The sequence below is a fragment of the Pan troglodytes genome, chromosome 11 (genome assembly GCF_028858775.2).
Source record: "Pan troglodytes isolate AG18354 chromosome 11, NHGRI_mPanTro3-v2.0_pri, whole genome shotgun sequence".
NCBI lineage: Eukaryota > Metazoa > Chordata > Mammalia > Primates > Hominidae > Pan > Pan troglodytes.
Window position 1 is genome coordinate 5,501,942 of NC_072409.2, and position 17,572 is coordinate 5,519,513.

Genomic DNA, 17,572 nt, shown 5'->3' on the forward strand with positions numbered 1-17,572 from the left:
GGGGATTATGGGAACTACCGTTCAAGATGAGATTTGGGTGGGGACACAGCCAAACCATGTCACTGTCTTGGGAACCTTCTGAGCTGGGAATTTAAGGTATTGGTGTCATCTCCATTTTACAGATGGAGAAACTGAGGCTTGGAGACTCACCCAGGACCACACAGCTTGTTTGCAGAGCCAGGATCCCAATAGGCCAGCCCTCTCTGTCCTCACCAGAGGGCCCGGCTCACACACTGCACACCCTCAGCTGCCATGGCCAGTTCTCCTGGTCTCTCATTTACCCTCTGAATGCCAACACTTCCCAAATCTTGGCCTCTGCCTTCAAGTCTAAACTCCAAATCCACTGGGCCTGTCTCTCTGGCATCTCAATTGAGCTGGTCCCAAAGTGACATCAGCCCACGTTCTCTAGCCCAGTTCCTACCTCATGTCTCAGGGAATGGCACCACCCACACCCTAGCTAAAATCCTGAGTTCAACTTCTGACATAGTTTGGATGTGTGTCCCTGCCCAAATCTCATGCTGACATGTAACCCCCAATATTGGAGGTGGGGTCTGGTGGGAGGTGATTAGATCATGGGGGCAGATTTCTCATGGATGGTTTATTACCATCCTCTTGGTACTGTCCTCTTGATAGTGAATGATTTCTCATGAAAGCTGGTCATTTAAAAGTGTGTGGCACCTCCTTGCTGTCTCTTTCTTGCTCATGCTTTCTCTATGTGACGTGCCTGCTTTCCATTTGCCTTCCACCATGATTGGAAGCTTCCTGAAGCCTTCTCAGAAGCAGATGCTGCTATGGTTCTTGTACAACCTGCAGAACTGTGAGCCAATTAAACCTCTTTTCTTTATAAATTACCCAGTCTCAGATATTTCTTTGTAGCAACTCAAGAACGGCCTAACACATCCTCTTTCTCCTCTATCTCCCGTCTTGCCACCTTAATCCAGGCTGTCATCACCATTCCCCTGGAGTACTGCATCCTGTTTCTAAACAGCCCCTCCCTGCCTTCTGGCCTGGCCCCATTCTCTACACCCCAGCAGATGTCGACCCAATTAAAATCCTTCAAGGCTCCTCACTGAGCTCAGGATCAAGGTCAAACACCTTCACATGACCCCTTGTGATCTGCCCCTACTGTGTCTCCAGTGGTTATGACTCAGACATTCATTATCCGGTGACTGGGGCAAGTCTCTCTGACTCAGTTTCCTTACCTGTAAAATTACACCTACTGCATAGGATTATTCTGAAGGTAAATATATGCACGCAAAACCACAGGAAACTGTTCGGTACTCAATGCATGTTGCCTGTTGGCTGACACTAGTATTTCTTGCCTCTCTTTCCCCAGCATGCTTGGTTACAGCCATGCTAGTTGCTTCTCAGCTGCTCCTGGCTTTCTCATTCTTGTTATTATTACACATGTTCCTGCTTTCTAACTTTCTCTCTCTTTTCCTGGCTAACTGCCACTTATTCTTCATATCTGAATTGAAATGCTACCACCGACAAAAATGGTCTGGGTGTCTGCTACTAAAGTGTCTTTTACTTATGCTATGACAACATGTTCTGGGTTGTATTATAATTGTGCTTGCATTTCTCTATCTCCCATCCTGGTCTTCATAAGGTTCTTGAGTCTGGGGACTCTCTCTTGTTCACTACTGAGTTCCCCCATGCCCAGCAAAGAAATGCAGAGGAGATGCTAGCATGTCATTGTTGAATGAATGAGTGCTTCTCTGCATTGACACATAAACGACTACATACTCTTCACTTAATACATGTAGAGTGCTTAGAACAATATGGTCTCATAGCAACTCCTCATAGCTGCTACATTATTACTGTGATGACTAGGATGGTAGATGTATGAACAGAAGAGTACTGTGGGGACCAGAGAAGGATCTGCTATTTTGTCTGAAGTTGTCAGCGCAGCCATTAGAGAAAGGTGTTTTCCAAGCCATGCACGTTTGTGTGCTAAGCATTGGAAGCAAATCACCCCCAAAGATGCCTGAATCCTGAAATTTGCAACCTGTGTGGTCCCCTCTCATTGGGTGTGAGCAGTAACTTCCTTAGGCACTCACTGAGACTACCCAGTGACTTCCTTCTAAAGAATAGGATGGAAAACGTGATGGGATGGCACACTTGCAGGCCTAAGTTATGACAGACCCTGTCTTCCATGTTATTTGCACTCTCTTTTTTGTTCTCTCTGATGGAAGCCAGCTGCCATATTGTGAGCTGCCCTATGGAAAAGCCCACATGACAAGGAACTGAATCTTGTCAACAACTGTGTGTGAGCTTAGGAGTGCATCCTTCCCCTGTCAAGCCTTGGGATGACTGTAGCCCCAGCTGACATCTAGACTGCAGCCTTGTGAGGGGCCCTGAGCCACAGGACCCAGCTAAACTATACCCATATCCCTGATCCACAGAAACTGTGAGATAATAGGTGGTGTTGTTCCAATTCTATGTTTCTAATAACTCTACATTTCAGAATTAATTGCTCCACAGCAATAGACAACTAATGCATTCTTTGGTCAAAATTCTTCCCCAAATGGGAAGGCCTGAAATATATGTGTTATTTTGAATGAATCCAGCAAGAGGTGGTACATTTTAAAGGGTGCACTTGGAGAAGTCAAATTGCTGTACTTTGGCAGGGAAGGATGGAAGAGCATCCATGGGTTCCTGGAATCTCTGTTTGGGACTGGCACCTTTAGGATATTTCCTGGGATTTTTTGAGCAGCCTGTCACTTTTGCCAACATTCATATCCTATGCTGACACATGATTTTTAAATTTTCTGGTCTACCTGCTAAGCAAGGCTTTTTAGAAGACGATTCATGGAAATGACACTTCTCTAATCTACATCAATGCTTTTCTTTGCCAAAAAAAAATAATAATAAAAGGAGGTGGGGGAAAAGGGTATGATAGTAGCTTTTCTTTGGAAGAAGAAAGTTTTACCTTACAATGGTTTAAAAAACAACAAGAAAATCACAGCTTAAGAGGCCAAGAAACTTGCTTTCCTAGATACTCAGTATAATGGCTAATTTTATGTCTCAATTTGTCTGGGCCATAGTGGCCACATGTGTGGTCAAATGTGTTTTTGGATGAGATGAGCATTTAAATAAGTGGACTTTCAGTAAAGCAGATTGCCTTCCACTATGTGGGTGGGCCTCATCCAATCAATTCAAGGCCTGAGTAGATCAAAAGACTGACCTCCCACAAGCAAGAGGGAATTCTGCCAACAGACAGCCTTTGGACTTGGACTGCAACAGTGGTTCTTCTCTGTTCCTGGCAACCCATCCTGCAGATTTTGGACATGCCAGACTCAAAAATCATGTGCATCAATTCCTTAAAAACACACGCACACACACACACACGCGCACACACACACACGCACACATCATGTTGGTTCTGCTTCTCTGGAGAACTCTTACTAATACACTCAGGATGATTTCAAATCAATCAACCAATCAGTTTATGTTAAGAATTTAAATTACCTTCAGAAAAAAAGGAACAAAGGTAAGAATTACCATAAATTTCTCCTCAGAAATTTTGTCAATTAAGAGACAATGGAATGACATATTTAAAAAGCTGAAATAGGCTGGGCACAGTAGCTAATGCCTGTAATCCCAATCCTTTGGGAGACCAAGGTGGGAGGATCACTTAAGGCCAGGAGTTCAAGACCAGCCTGGGAAGCATAGGAGAATTCATCTCTAATAAAAATGTTTTAAAAAGTAGCTGGTCATGGTGACATGCACCCATAGTCCCAGCTACTTGAGAGGCTGAGATGGGAGGACTGCTTGAACCCAGGACTTTGAGGTTGCAGTGAGCTACTAACACACCACTGCACTCCATCCCGGGTGACAGAGTAAGACCCTGTCTCAAAAAAAAAGAAAAAATGCTGAAAGAAAGAAACCGTCAACCTAGAATTCTATACCCAGCAAAAATATCTTTCAAAAAATGAGGGTAAAATACTCTTTCAGACAAAGGTCAAGAGAATTTATTGCATGCTCATTTTATAAAAAATGTTAAAGGAAGTTCTTTAAGTAGAAGGAAAATAATACCAGATGCAAACTTGGATCTACACAAATAAATGAAGAATGCTAGCAATGGTAAATATGTGGGCAAATATAAAATATTTTTTCTCAGTTTTTTGTTTCTTTAAAAAATATTTGGCCGGGTACAGTGGCTGATGCCTATAATCCCAGCAGTTTGGGAGGCCAAGGTGGGTGGATCACGAGGTCAAGAGATCGAGACCATCCTGGCCAACATAGTGAAACTCCGTCTCTACTAAAAATAAAAAAATTAGCTGGGCGTGGTGGCACGCACCTGTAGTCCCAGCTACTCGGGAGGCTGAGTCAGAAGAATCACTTGAACCCGGGAGGAGGAGGTTGCAGTGAGTCGAGATTGCGCCACTGTACTCCAACCTGGGCAACAGAGTGAGACTCCGTCTCAAAAAAAAAAAAAAATTGGTCATATGTGGTTGCTCACACCTGTAATCCAGCACTTTGCAAGGCCAAGGCAGGAGGATTGCTTGAGCCCAGGGGTTTGAGACCACCCTGGACAACATAGCAAAACCCTGTTTCTTTTCTTTTTCTTTCTTTTTTTGAGACAGAGTCTTACTCTGTTATCCAGGCTGGAGTGCAGTGGCATGATCTCAGCTCACTGCAACTTCTGCCTCCTGGGTTCAAGTGATTCTCTTGCCTCAGCCTCCTGAGTAGCTGGGATTACAGTCACGCACTACCACATCTGGCTAATTTTTGTATTTTTAGTAGAGATGGGGTTTTACCATTTTGGTCAGGCTGGTCTCCAACTCCTGACCTTAAGCAATCCATGCACCTCAGCCTCCAAAAGTGCTGGGATTACAGGAGTGAGCCACTGCACCCTGCTGGTAAAACCTTGTTTCTACAAAAAATGCAAATATTATCTGGGTGTGGTGGTGCACGTGCCTGTAGTCCCAGCTACCTGGGAGGCTGAGGCAGGAGGATCGCTTGAGCCCTGGGAGGTGGAGGTTGCAGTGGGTTGAGATCGCACCACTGCATTCTAGCCTTGGTGACAGACCAATACACACACACAAAATTGATTCTTTAAAGCAAAAATAATAACAATATTTTTATAATATAGACCCCTAGCTAGGGTTTTATAACCTATGTAGAAGCAAAATTTATGACAACAATAGCACAAAAAACAGGGGGCAGGAAATAGAAGTGTATAGTTTATTTTATTTTATTTATTTATTTATTTATTTATTTATTTTTGAGATGGAGTCTCACTCCAGCCCAGGCTGGAGTTAGGGTGGCATGATCTTGGCTCACTGCAACCTCCGCCTCCCGGGTTCAAGCGTCATCCTCCCAAGTAGCTGGGACTACAGGTGTGTGCCACCATACCCAGCTAATTTTTTGTATTTTTAGTAGAGACTGGGTTTCACCATGTTAGCCAGGATGGTCTCAATCTCCTGACCTCGTGATCTGCCCGCCTCAGCCTCCCAAAGTGCTGGGATTACAGGCGTGAGCCACCGTGCCCGGCCTATTTTATTTTTGAGACGGGATCTCATTCCGTCACCCAGGCTGGAGTACAGTGGTGCCATGTCAGCTCACTGCAACCTTATATTATATCTGACAACAGAGCAAGAGTTCATCTCAGAAAAAAAGAAAAAGAGAGAGAGATAAAACTGTTTTATTTTCAGGTGATGTGATAATATCCCTAGAAAACTCAACATAAATAAAAAAAATGACAAACTAGTAAAATTAGAGAGTTCAACTAGGTGCAAGATATAAGATCAACCTACAAAAATCAATAGAATTTCTCTACTTCAGTAACAACCAAGTTGAAAATTTAAAAAAACACACAAAATAATATTAAAAACTATAAAATACCTAATAATAAATCAATAATACACTACAGGTCAGGCATGGTGGCTCACGCCTGTAATCCCAGCCCTTTGGGAGGCGGAGGTGGGAGATTTGCTTGAGTCCAGGAGTTCAAGACCAGCCTGGGCAACATGGTGAGAGCCCACCTCTACAAAAAATAAAAAAAATTATCCCGGTGTGGTGGTGTGTGCCTGGAGTCCCAGCTACTCAGGAGGCTGAGATGGGAGGATGGCTTGAACCTAGGCATTCCAGGTTGCAGTGAGCTATGATCAGGCCACTGTACTCTAGTCTGGACTGGAGTGAGACACTGTCTCAAAAATAAATAATAAAATAATACTAAAGTCAACTTTTGGGAAGGACATTTTAAAACTCAGATAAATGTCCCACACAGAGGAGGAGCTGGACAGCAGAGAGAGCCTTCAGCTATGATATGGATCTGAAACCTGTGAGGAGAGGGGGACTGCGTGTGACTAAGGGTTGGAAGCGGCATTGCTAAACAAAATCTCAAAAACCCAAAGTGCAAGTCAAAAAGAAAAAGAAGTGAATTTGATAATCAAAATTAATGACTCTTTTCCAATGAGTTACACTATAGATAGTTAATAGGGAGATAATAAACTGGGAGAAGAGTCTCAGACTGCTTTGCAGTTCCAAGAGAGGTTTGATCAGGTCGATGAAGAGTTCTCGGGCCAATGTCCTCCACTGTCAAGGGTCCCACACCTCCTCAGAGCTATCCTGCGTTAGGGCCCCTGCTGTGCCCAGTCACGGGCTGGGAGTGGCTCACGAGATGTGTGGCTTCATTGCAAATGGGGTGTAGATCCAGAGCGGTGGCAGCTGGGCCTTCAACAATTAGCAGAAAAGCTGAGTGGCACATTTTTCATGGCCTCTGCAGAGACCTAGAAGTGAAATGTAAAACATAAATTTATTTTTTAATGTAACAATATAAATATGAAACATACAAATGGCCAGGCATGGTGGCTCACACCTGTAACCCCAGCACTTTGGGAGGTCAAGGCAAGAGGATCGCTTGAGCCCAGAAGTTCAAGACCAGCCTGGGCAACAAAGTGAGACCTTATCTCTAATAAAATAAAATAAAATAATTAGCTGGGTGTGATGCCACACTCCTGTGGTCCCAGCTACACGGGAGGCTAAGGCAGGAGGATGGTCTGAGCCCAGGAGGTCAAGGCTGCAGTGAGCCATGTTTGCACCACTGCACTCAATCCTGGGTGACAGAGTAAGACCCTGTCTCAAAAACAAACAAACAAACAACAACAAAAAACCCCACACAAACAGAGAAAGCTTAAGCATTTGTGTGTGATTAAGGGTTGGAAAAGGCATTGTTAAACAAAATCTCAAAAACCCAAAGTGTAAGTCAAAAAGAAAAAGAAGTGAACTTGATAACACCCAAGTTAATGACCTTTTCCAATGGTGCATAATATAGATAGTTAATAGGTAGATAACAGATTGGGAGAAGATGCTTGAAATATCTATAACCAGTTGGGCGTGGTGGCTCACGCCTGTAATCCCAGCACTTTGGGAGGCCAAGGCAGGCAGATCACCTGAGGTCAGGAGTTCGAGACCAGCCTGGCCAACATGGTGAAACCCGTCTCTACTTAAAATACAAAAAATTAGCCGGGAGTGGTGGTACGCATCTGTAATCCCAGCTACTCGGGAGGCTGAGGCAGGAGAGTCGCTTGAACCCAGGAGGCGGAGGTTGCAGTGAGCAGAGATGGTGCCATTGCACTCCAGCCTGGGGGAGAAGAGCAAGACTTCATCTCAAAAAAAAAAAAAAAAAAAAGTCTAAAAAACCAAACACCACATGTTCTCACTTATAAGTGGGAGCTGAACAATGAGAACACACGGACACAGGGAGGGGAACAACACACACTGGAGCCTGTCGGGGGGCAGGGAGAGGGAGAGCATCAGGAAAAGCTAATGCATGCTGGGCTTAATGCCTAGGCGATGGGTTGATAGGTGCCGCAAGCCACCATGGCACACGTTTACCTACAGAACAAACCTGCACATCCTGCACAGGTATCCTGGAACTAGAAAAAAAGAGTAAGTCTATAGTCTGAGCAACATGGCAAGACCCGCCTCTACAAAAAAAAAAAAAAAAAATTCCAGGCATGGTGGCATAAGCCTGTGATCCTGTTACTCGGGGTGTTAGAGGAGAGAGTCCCTTGAGCCCAGGAGGTAGAGGCTGCAGTAAGCCGTGTTCAAGTCACTGTACTCCAGCCTGGGCAACAGAGCAAGACCTGTCTGAAAAAGAAAAAAAAAGTTAAGTCCACACATCCTATGACCCATTAATTTTACTCCCAATTGTGTATCTCAAATAAATTCTGAGCTGGATCCATAAGGGAACAGTATAGTGTATAGTGCATAGTGTGTAGTGTATAGTGTGCAGTGTATAGTGTGTAGTGTGTACAGTGTGTAGTGTGTAGTGTATAGTGTGCAGTGTGTAGTGTGTACAGTGTGTAGTGTAGTGTGTAGTGTGCAGTGTATACTGTGTAGTGTATAGTGTGTAGTGTGTACAGCGTATAGTGTACAATGTGTAGTGTATAGTGTGTAGTGTATAGTGTGTAGTGTGTATATTGTATAGTGCATAGTGCGTACTGTGTAGTGTGTAGTGTATAGTGTGTATAGTGCATAGTGCGTAGTGTATAGTGTAGTGTAGTGTATAGTGTATAGTGTGTAGTGCATAGCGCATACTGTGTAGTGCATAATGCGTAGCGTGTATATAGTGCGTAGTGCGTACTGTATAGTGTGTAGTGTGTAGTGTATAGTGTATAGTGTGTAGTGTATAGTGCATAGTGCATAGTGTATAGTGTAGTGTATAGTGTATAGTGTGTAGTGTGTAGTGCATAATGTGTATAGTGTGTAGTGTATAGTGTATCATGCATAGTGTGTATAGTGTGTATAGTGTGTAATGTATACAGTGTGTAGTGTATAGTGTGTAATGTATATAGTGTGTAGTGTATAGTGCATAGTGTGTAGTGTATAGTGTGTAATGTATATAGTGTGTAGTGTATAGTGTGTAGTGTGTAGTGTATAGTGTATAGTGTGCAGTGTGTAATGTATAGTGTATAGTGTGTAGTGTGTAGTGCAGTGTAGTGTGTATAGTGTATAGTGTATGTGTAGTGTGTAGTTGTAGTGTGTAGTGTATAGGGTATAGTGTGTAGTGTATAGTGCATAGTGTGTAGTGTGTAGTGTGTAGTGTGTAGTGTGTACTGTATAGTGTATAGTGCGTAGTGTGTATAGTGTGTAGTGTATAGTATATAATGTATAGTGCATAGTGTATGGTGTAGTGTAGTGTATAGTGTGTAGTGCATAGTGTGTAGTGCGTCATGTATAGTGTGTAGTGTATAGTGTGTAGTGTATATAGTGTGTAGTGTATTGTGTGTAGTGTATAGTGCATAGTGCATCGTGCATAGTGTATAGTGTGTAGTGTGTATAGTGTGTAGTGCATAGTGTATAGTGTAGTGTAGTGTATAGTATATAGTGTGTAGTGCTTAGTGTGTAGTGTATAGTGTATAGTGCATAGTGCATAGTGTGTAGTGTGTTGGGTATAGCATATAGTGTATAATGTGCAGTGTGTAGTGTGTATAGTGTGTAGTGTATAGTGCATAGTGTGTAGTGCATAGTGTGTAGTGTGTGGTGTATAGTGCTTAGTGTATAGTGTGTAGTGTATAGTGTGTACTGTGTAGTGTGTGGTGTATACTGTATAGTGGATAGTGTGTAGTGGATAGTGGATAGTGGATAGTGGATAGTGTGTAGTGCATAGTGCATAGTGTATAGTGTGTAGTGTATAGTGTATAGTGTGTAGTGTGTAGTGTATAGTGTATAGTGCATATAGTGTGTAGTGTACAGTGTATAGCGTGTATAGTGTGTAGTGCATAGTGCGTAGTGTGTAATGTGTAGTGTATAGTGTATAGTGTGTAGTGCATAGTGCATAGTGTGTAATGTGTAGTGTATAGTGTATAGTGCATAGTGAGTAGTGTATAGTGTAGTGTAGTGTATAGTGCATAGTGAGTAGTGTATAGTGTAGTGTAGTGTATAGTGTGTAGTGCGTAGTGTGTAGTGTATAGTGTATAGTGCATACTGCGTAGTGTATAGTGTAGTGTGTATAGTTTATAGTGTATAGCGTGTAGTGTGTAGTGCGTAGTGTATAGCATATAGTGATGTTTATCACAATGTTACTTCTGCTGCTACTGCCGGTGTCGATCCCTGAGAGAGTGGAAAGTAGACTAGAGTAGGTTCACATCATGGAATAATTCTCAGCAGCTCGATGGAGCTTCATAACGATGCTGAATGGGGGAAGAAGTAAGAAACAGATTGCCACCTATAACATAATTCCACTTACATAAACTAAAAATACACATACACACACATTTTGCAAGGATACATACAGACAAAAGGATACACATGATATACATGACAATGGTTGCTTATGTGCAAGGAGGAAACCGGATGTGAGGAATGAAGATAAATGGGAACAAACAGGGCCAGGCGCAGTGGCTCATGCCTGTAATCCCAGCACTTTGGGAGGCCGAGGCAGGCAGATCACTTGAGGTCAGGAGGTCGAGACCAGCCTGGCCAACATGGTGAAACTCGTCTCTACTAAAAATACAAAAACTAGCCAGGTGTGGTGGCTCGTGCCTGTAATCCCAGCTACTCGGGAGACTGAGGCAGGAGAATAGCTTGAACCTGGGAGGCAGACGTTGCAGTGAGCTGAGATTGTGCCACTGCACTCCAGCCTGGGTGACAGAGCGAGACTCCATCTCAAGAAAAAAATAAAAATTAAAAATTAAGAAAAGGGAACAAACAAATGCAAGTATAAAAATTAGAGAGGGCTCCTTCACAAACCATGGATAATAATGTGACTAACTCAGCCCTTGGTACCTGTTATGGGCTGAATTTGTTCCCCCAAACATTGACACGTTGACGTCCTAACTTGCAGTGCCTCAGAATATGACTATGCATAAGGTCGCTGCAGATGTAATTAGTTAACAGGAGGTCATGCTGGAATAGGGTGGGCTCCCAACTCAATGCTACTAGTGTAATTATAATAAGAGGAAATTTTGGACACAGAGACAAGCTCACAAGGAGAATGCCATGTGAACATGAAGGCAGAGAACAGTGAGATGCATCTCAAGCCAAGGAATGAAGCAGGAGGATGGATTGAGCCTCAGGATGGCCAGCCAAACTCCAGAAGCTGGGGGAGAGGCAGGGACCAGATCTCCCTCCAAGCCTGCAGAAGGAACCAATCCTGCTGACACCTTGATCTTGGACTTCTGGCCTCTAGAATCGTGAGACAATAAATTTTACTCCATTTGATGGAATAACAGCAAACCAAGATGGTGGCCAGCCCTGTGGGTGCTTGAGCTACCATGGACACTGAGCCACGCGGCAAGAGTAGCTCTTGGCTCCTGACACTGCTCCTACTTAGCCTTAGTCTTAGCCTAAGTCTTGAAAGACTTATTCTCGGCTTTTTCCCTTTTTTTTTTTTTTTTTTTTTGGAGACAGGGTCTCACTCTGTTGCCCAGGCTGGAGTGCAGTGGCAGGATCATGGCTCACTGCAGCTTCCAACTCCTGGGCTCAAGTGATCCTCCTGCCTCAGCCTCCCAAGTTGCTGGAACTACAGGTGTGCACCACTATGCCTGGCTAATTTTTAAAATTTTTTGTAGAGATGGGGATCTCATGGTGCTCAGGCTGGTCTTGAACTCCTGGTTTCCAGGGGGCCACTTGCCTTGGCCTCTCAAAGTGCTGGGATTGGCCAGGCGCGGTGGCTCACGCCTGTGATCCCAACACTTTGGGAGGCCGAGGCGGGCGGATCACGAGGTCAGGAGATCAAGACCATCCTGAACACGGTGAAACCCCGTCTCTACTAAAAATACAAAAAAAAATTAGCCAGGTGTGGTGGCGGGAGCCCGTAGTCCCAGCTGCTTGGGAGGCTGAGGCAGGAGAATTGCTTGAACCCGGGAGGCAGAGCTTGCAGTGAGCCGAGATCGCGCCACTGCACTCCAGCCTGGGCGACAGAGTGAGACTCCCTCTCAAAAAAAAAAAAAAGTGCTGGGATTGGGATTACGGGTGTGAGCCACCGAGCCTGGCCTGTTCCTGTCTTTCGACCTTGAAGTAGAGGTTTCAAGGGCCCTCTTATCCATCCCACCTCCTGGGGACAGCAGAGTTCTTGAGAACTTGGGAGACAGGCCCATAAGCACAACCTGAGTAAGCAGGCGGTGTGGTGGAAGGAATGGAGATATGATTTGATAGGGGTAGTGGGCTCAGGGCAGGGGCCTTTTTGCCATCCTGGGGGTCCCAAGAAGACTTCCTGGTGGAAATCACATTGGAGTTGAGTCTTGGAGGAAGAACAGGTGTGATGTGGGTGAAGAAAGGAAAGCATTTTTGGCCATCTCCAGCCTCGATGGTGGTGTTGGTTGTTAGGAACAGAAGCGAACATCTTCTAGCTCAGGTAAAAGTAGAATTTGTGTGTGTGTGTTATTTTTATTTTTTAGAGACAGGGTCTTACTCTGTCACTCAGGCTGGAGTGCAGTGGCATGATCATGGCTCACTGCAGGTTCAACATTCTGGGGTCAAGTGATCCTCCTGCCTCAGCCACTCAAGTAGCTAGTACTTCAGCTGCATGCCACTGTGTCTGGCTAATTTTTATTTTTTGTAGAGATGGGGTCTTGCTATGTTGCCCAGGCCGGTCTCGAACTCCTGGCCCCAGGCAATCCTCCTGCCTCAGCCTCCCAAAGTGTGGGGATTACAGGCATGAAAAAGTGGAATTTATTGAAAAGATACAGGGGCATCTTCCAGACCTAAGCAGGCCTCCTGGGCAATGGGCTAGTCCTGCAGCTCTCCTTCCTCTCTGTGGCCACAGCTGCTCCCTGCTGGTTTGGGCATGCTGGCTTCCTCAGCAAGGCTCCTAGTAGCTGTTCCTGCTTAACCTCTGCTGTCCAGAGTGGTGCTGATGGCCATGGCTGGGTCCAACTCCATATGACGCCCCCCCCAGGGATCAGCACAGTCCCGTCTTATTGCATAACCCTCGAGGGCACCTGTTTGAGGTGTTTTCTAAGTGATCTGCCTCTCCTGGAGCACAGCAGTTTGAATGGTCCCCCTGCAGTTGTGTAAAGTTACAATCCTCCACCAACACCATGTATCTCAGTCTTGGGGTCTCTCGGTTCTAATTCTCAAGAAGGAGAATCTGGCTGGTTCAGTGTGAGGAAGGTTTTCAGCCCTGATCCAGGTCCAATCAGGGGGTTGGGTGTGTGTGTGTGTGTGTGTGTGTGTGTGTGTGTATCTGTGGGTTTGGCTTGATTCACAGTGAGTAGCCCGGGCTGAAGACAGATTCTCTAAGAAGGGGCTGTAGCAGTTGGGATCCTGGGTGGGTGGGTGGGTGTGTGTGTGTGTGTGTGTGTGTGTGTGTGTGTGTATCTGTGGGTTTGGCTTGATTCATAGTGAGTAGCCCGGGCTGAAGACAGATTCTCTAAGAAGGGGCTGTAGCAGTTGGGATCCTGGTTTTGTGTGTGTGTGTGTGTGTGTGTGTGTGTGTGTGTGTGTGTGTATCTGTGGGTTTGGCTTGATTCACAGTGAGTAGCCCGGGCTGAAGACAGATTCTCTAAGAAGGGGCTGTAGCAGTTGGGATCCTGGCGGGAAACAGTAACACCCTCCAAGGGATAATTAAAAAGACAGGTGTGAGCAGCTTCAGAGAAAAAAGAGGTGCTGAAGCACCTAAGGACTAGTGAGCTGTGGGGATCCGTGATCACCTCTGGGTGTGAAGAGTGAGTGGGGGAAACCATTACTAACACCACGGGTGAGACAGGCCACGCAGCAGGAGCTGTGCATCACGGCCAGGCCAGGCCAGGTGGGAAGGCTCTTCCTCGCTCACCTGACCCTGCCGCACTTTAGTCAAATCCAAGAGGAGAGAGAGGACGTGCTTAGCAGGTGTGGCTTAGAGGGGAGCCCAGACAGAGAAGGGCAAATGGAGAATGACCAGCACAGGCTGCAGAGGCCATCTGGTGCGGAGGGAGAGGAGACGGCCTGAGCCAAGGCAGGGCAGTGTGAAGCCTCTCGGCGTTCCTTGGTACTGGAGGACACGGTGCTAGAAAGCAAGGGGAAACTGATGCGCTAGAGAGGCCAGGGCTGCAGAGGGCCTTGGGGGCTGCCAGCAGAAGCTCAGACCCCATCCTGCGGGGGTTGCCCACCAACGGCAGGGCACCTGGCCAGGAGGCTGCTGCACAGACAGCTGAAAGCTAAAGCCAAAAAGCAGTTCAAGTGGATGAACTTTGGGCACAGAGTGGGAAATATTTTTGGCTGGTGGTGTCCTTCCAAAGGCCTCTGAATCCCACCACATCCAGAAGGCCTTTTGTTGATGAGGGACAGAAATCCAATGAAACTAACATTGGCCAAAATAGTTATTGCTTCATGGAACTTGGAAGGCCAGGGCAAAGCTGGTTTCAGGGACTCTGGAAATGCAGACGATAGCAGCATGAATTTCTCTTTCCATCTCTGTCTCTTTCACTCTTTAACTCGACTTGTCACACACCTTGCTGTAGGACGGGGGAAGGGAGAGGCCACAGCTTCCTCATCGCAGTTTAGTGACCCCAAAGGAAAGAGAAAAATTGCTTTTTTTTTTTTTTAAACACCCATCTATAAAGACCCAGAGGAGCACTCTAGTCCAGCTCAAGTCACAGGTCCACTGTAGACCAACCATTTCAGCTTGTTAAAGCAAATGAAATATGGCCTGAGAAGGACTCCGTACTTTTATATTTGAGTCCTTGTGGACGAACCGTAACCTAGCTTAATAGGCACGCAAAATTGAAAACCTAACTTAGTAGTATGCACTTGTAACAATAGCTGAGTGTTGGCCAATCCCAGCGGCCATACTTCAACCACTCATAGACTGCTGAGTGTCCAAACTATGTTCAAATACAGCAAATGCCGAGCTGCAACCAATCTCACTGTTTCTGTACCTCACTTCTGATTCCTGTATGTCACTTTAGTTTTTTTTTTTTTTTTTGGAGACCAAGTCTCACTTTGTTACCCAGGCTGGAATGCAGTGGCACAATCTCAGCTCACTACAACCTCTGCCTCCCAGGTTCAAGCGATTCTCCTGCCTCAGCCTACTGAGTAGCTTGGATTATAGGTACCCGCCACCACGCCTGGCTAATTTTTGTATTTTTAGTAGAGACAGGGTTTCACCATGTTGGCCAGGCTGGTCTCGAACTCCTGACCTCAAGCCATCTACCTGCCTTGGCCTCCCAAAGTGCTGGGATTACAGAAGTGAGCTACTGCGCCAGGCCACTTTACTTTGTCTATAAATTTGTTCTGACCCCGGGAGTCTCTCTGTTGATTCTGGAGGCTGCCTGATTCATGAATTCTCTTTTTCTTTTTTTTTTTTGCTCGATTAAATTTAATCTAATTGAACTTGTCTTAAGTTTTCTTTTAACAAGCTCCATGATGGGCATCTCAGATTGGCCAGGCCTGGTCCACCTGCTGTGGCCTGGGGCTGGTACTGTGATTGTGAGGACCATCAGCACTGAAAGAATTGAGGAAGGGCGGTTCACCTGTTCAGAAGGCGAGGGGGAGATGTCACACAGCCAAATGCAGCAGATGTCCTCCACCATGTGCATCCTGTCAGCACGCCCGCCTATGGAGGGCTCAGTCCTTTCATGCTCAGACAGGCCGGTCAGGAAGCCCCGTCACAGGGAGGCTCCAGGGTGGTGTATGGAAGGTAGTGGTCTGAATAGTGTCTGTTAAGCAAATGACAAAAATCAACCCCAGAGAAGCAGAAAACATCTAGGTGGCCCAGCCTGGTAAGTGGCAGGAGATGGTGGTAGAGCTGTCTCTGTCTGTCATCTTCAGCCTCTTCTTGCAAGCCCCTGGTGGTCCCATATTGAGGTAACAATGCCCATTCTTCTTCCAGACAGTGTAGAAACAGTGACAATGTGGTTATGGCCCCCTGGAAAGTGAGCAGTTGATGAGCTCTGCTTATGGCTGCTCTCCTCCATGGCAGAATGCATTCCTGCAGGATGAGGTCATGGAGCCAAGGAAGGTCAGGGTGTGGGGGGGCTTCCTGGGTCAGAGCTCCAGAGCAGTGCTGCTCCCCCTGCCCTCCTCCTTAGGTCTCCCATCACTGGTGGTCTCAGAAATCTCTGAAGATTTCAGAAATCTTGAATCCCTGCCCTGGTGTGAATGCCAAGGGAAGAGTCTGTTCCTGCAAAGTAGTTTGCAGATTGGTGGAACTGAGAGAACCCAGACCCTTCCCCGTTTCCCTCGACCTTTCCATCTCTGGACCCCATGCAGACTATGCTTGGGTGGTGACACAGAAGAATTTAGTGTTTGGTGGACCCGTTTCTGGAAGTGATGGATGCTGACAGCTGGCACTTAACAGTTATCAAAAATAACATTAACTGGAGTAGGCTCTGTGCCACTTAGAGCTTAATGACTCACTGACTTCACCCGAAATCCCCAAGAACTAGCATTATTATTAGCCCTATGTTGCAGGTGAGGAGACTAAGGCTCATCCAGTTAGAACATGATGGCTGAAACCTACATTCAACCTCTGGTCTGTTTGAATCTAGAACTCTTAGCTTCCCCCCAGCTACTGTGTTAGAACAGAGGAATCATCAGTTCAATTTTCACCTCCCTCCTAAGCCTTCATGGCTCTAGACATATGGTTATAAAGGTTGTTCACTGCTCAAGGGCCCAGGAGGGTTTGGGGCTGGTGGATAGGGGCCAAAATACAGCCCAGGGGTGCCATTTTTCTAATTCTCACCAAGGCCCTATACTGACTAGCAGCGGCCCTACCCGATACCATCCAGGGCCTTTTCAGAATTCTGAAGGCACCCACGGTGCTGGCTACTCACACACCTGGCCCCCCTTAACCATGGCTGCCTTGCACTGTGACCCAATTGGTTTCCATGACAAAACCTGTTATTCCCATAACTCAACCAACACTTTTTTGCCCCTAGGCTCTTGCTCCTTTGGTTCCCTCTGCCTGGAATGGCCTTCTCTCCCCAGCCGCCTCGCCTGGTTCTATTAGGTTGATGCAAAAGTCATCGCGGTTTTAACGGTAAAAACCGTGATGACTTTTGCACCAACCTAGTATTTCACAAAACCTACATTTCCTTTAAAACCCAACCTGATGCCTACTCCTTCAAAATGCCTTTCATATCCCACAGTTCGACTTCATCTCACTCTGCCTCCTCTCACAGGGCTTTGTGTTCGTGCTGGATGGAGCCCATCATACTCAGCCTCGCAATAAAGGCCACCTACCTAGTGAGTGAGCATTTACTAGGCGCAGGACTCTGGGCTAAACGCTGTCCATACTTCATCTCCTTGATTCTTCACGTCACAGATGTCATTATGCCCATTTCACAGAGGAAGAAACTGAGGCTTGCAGGACTTAAAGCCTTGTTTCAGCAGGAAACGGAATAAGGCGTTCTGATTTTCAAGCTGTCTCCTATTAGGGCTGGTTTTCCCTAGATGTCATGACTAGGTGTGAAGTGTGAGCTACTTGAAGGCAGAAGCCAGGGGGGTCCCCGGCAATCCCGGAGGCGGGCTTCTGAAAATGTTTAGCCCAGGAAGGAGGGCTGCCCTGGCCCCCAGCTTTCCGCCCCTTCCCAGGTGAGCTGCAACTCCAAAGCTCCCAAGCAGGCCCTTCACCCACGCGGGCCCCAGCAGCTCCTTGGGAAACAGGATCGCTGCTCTGAGGCCGCCCACAGAGAGA

The 17,572-nt window shown here is 46.2% G+C and overlaps 1 protein-coding gene and 1 long non-coding RNA gene across 3 annotated transcripts in view; one reads left to right on the forward strand and one right to left on the reverse strand.

Moving 5' to 3' along the window:
- Positions 1-6,362: 6,362 nt before the first annotated feature.
- LOC744518 (uncharacterized) lies at positions 6,363-17,291 on the reverse strand. Its single transcript, XR_170014.5, has 3 exons — positions 17,119-17,291; positions 15,408-15,802; positions 6,363-6,737 (listed from the first exon to the last, which is right to left on the reverse strand). It is a non-coding gene; the product is annotated as an uncharacterized LOC744518 (long non-coding RNA).
- TSC1 (TSC complex subunit 1) overlaps positions 17,251-17,572 on the forward strand; it is a 54,010-nt gene continuing 53,688 nt past the window's right edge. For both annotated transcript variants that reach the window (XM_063788106.1, XM_063788107.1), the window contains exon 1: positions 17,251-17,469. The gene's annotated coding sequence lies outside the window, so the exon portion shown is untranslated. The remainder of the gene's footprint in view (positions 17,470-17,572) is intronic.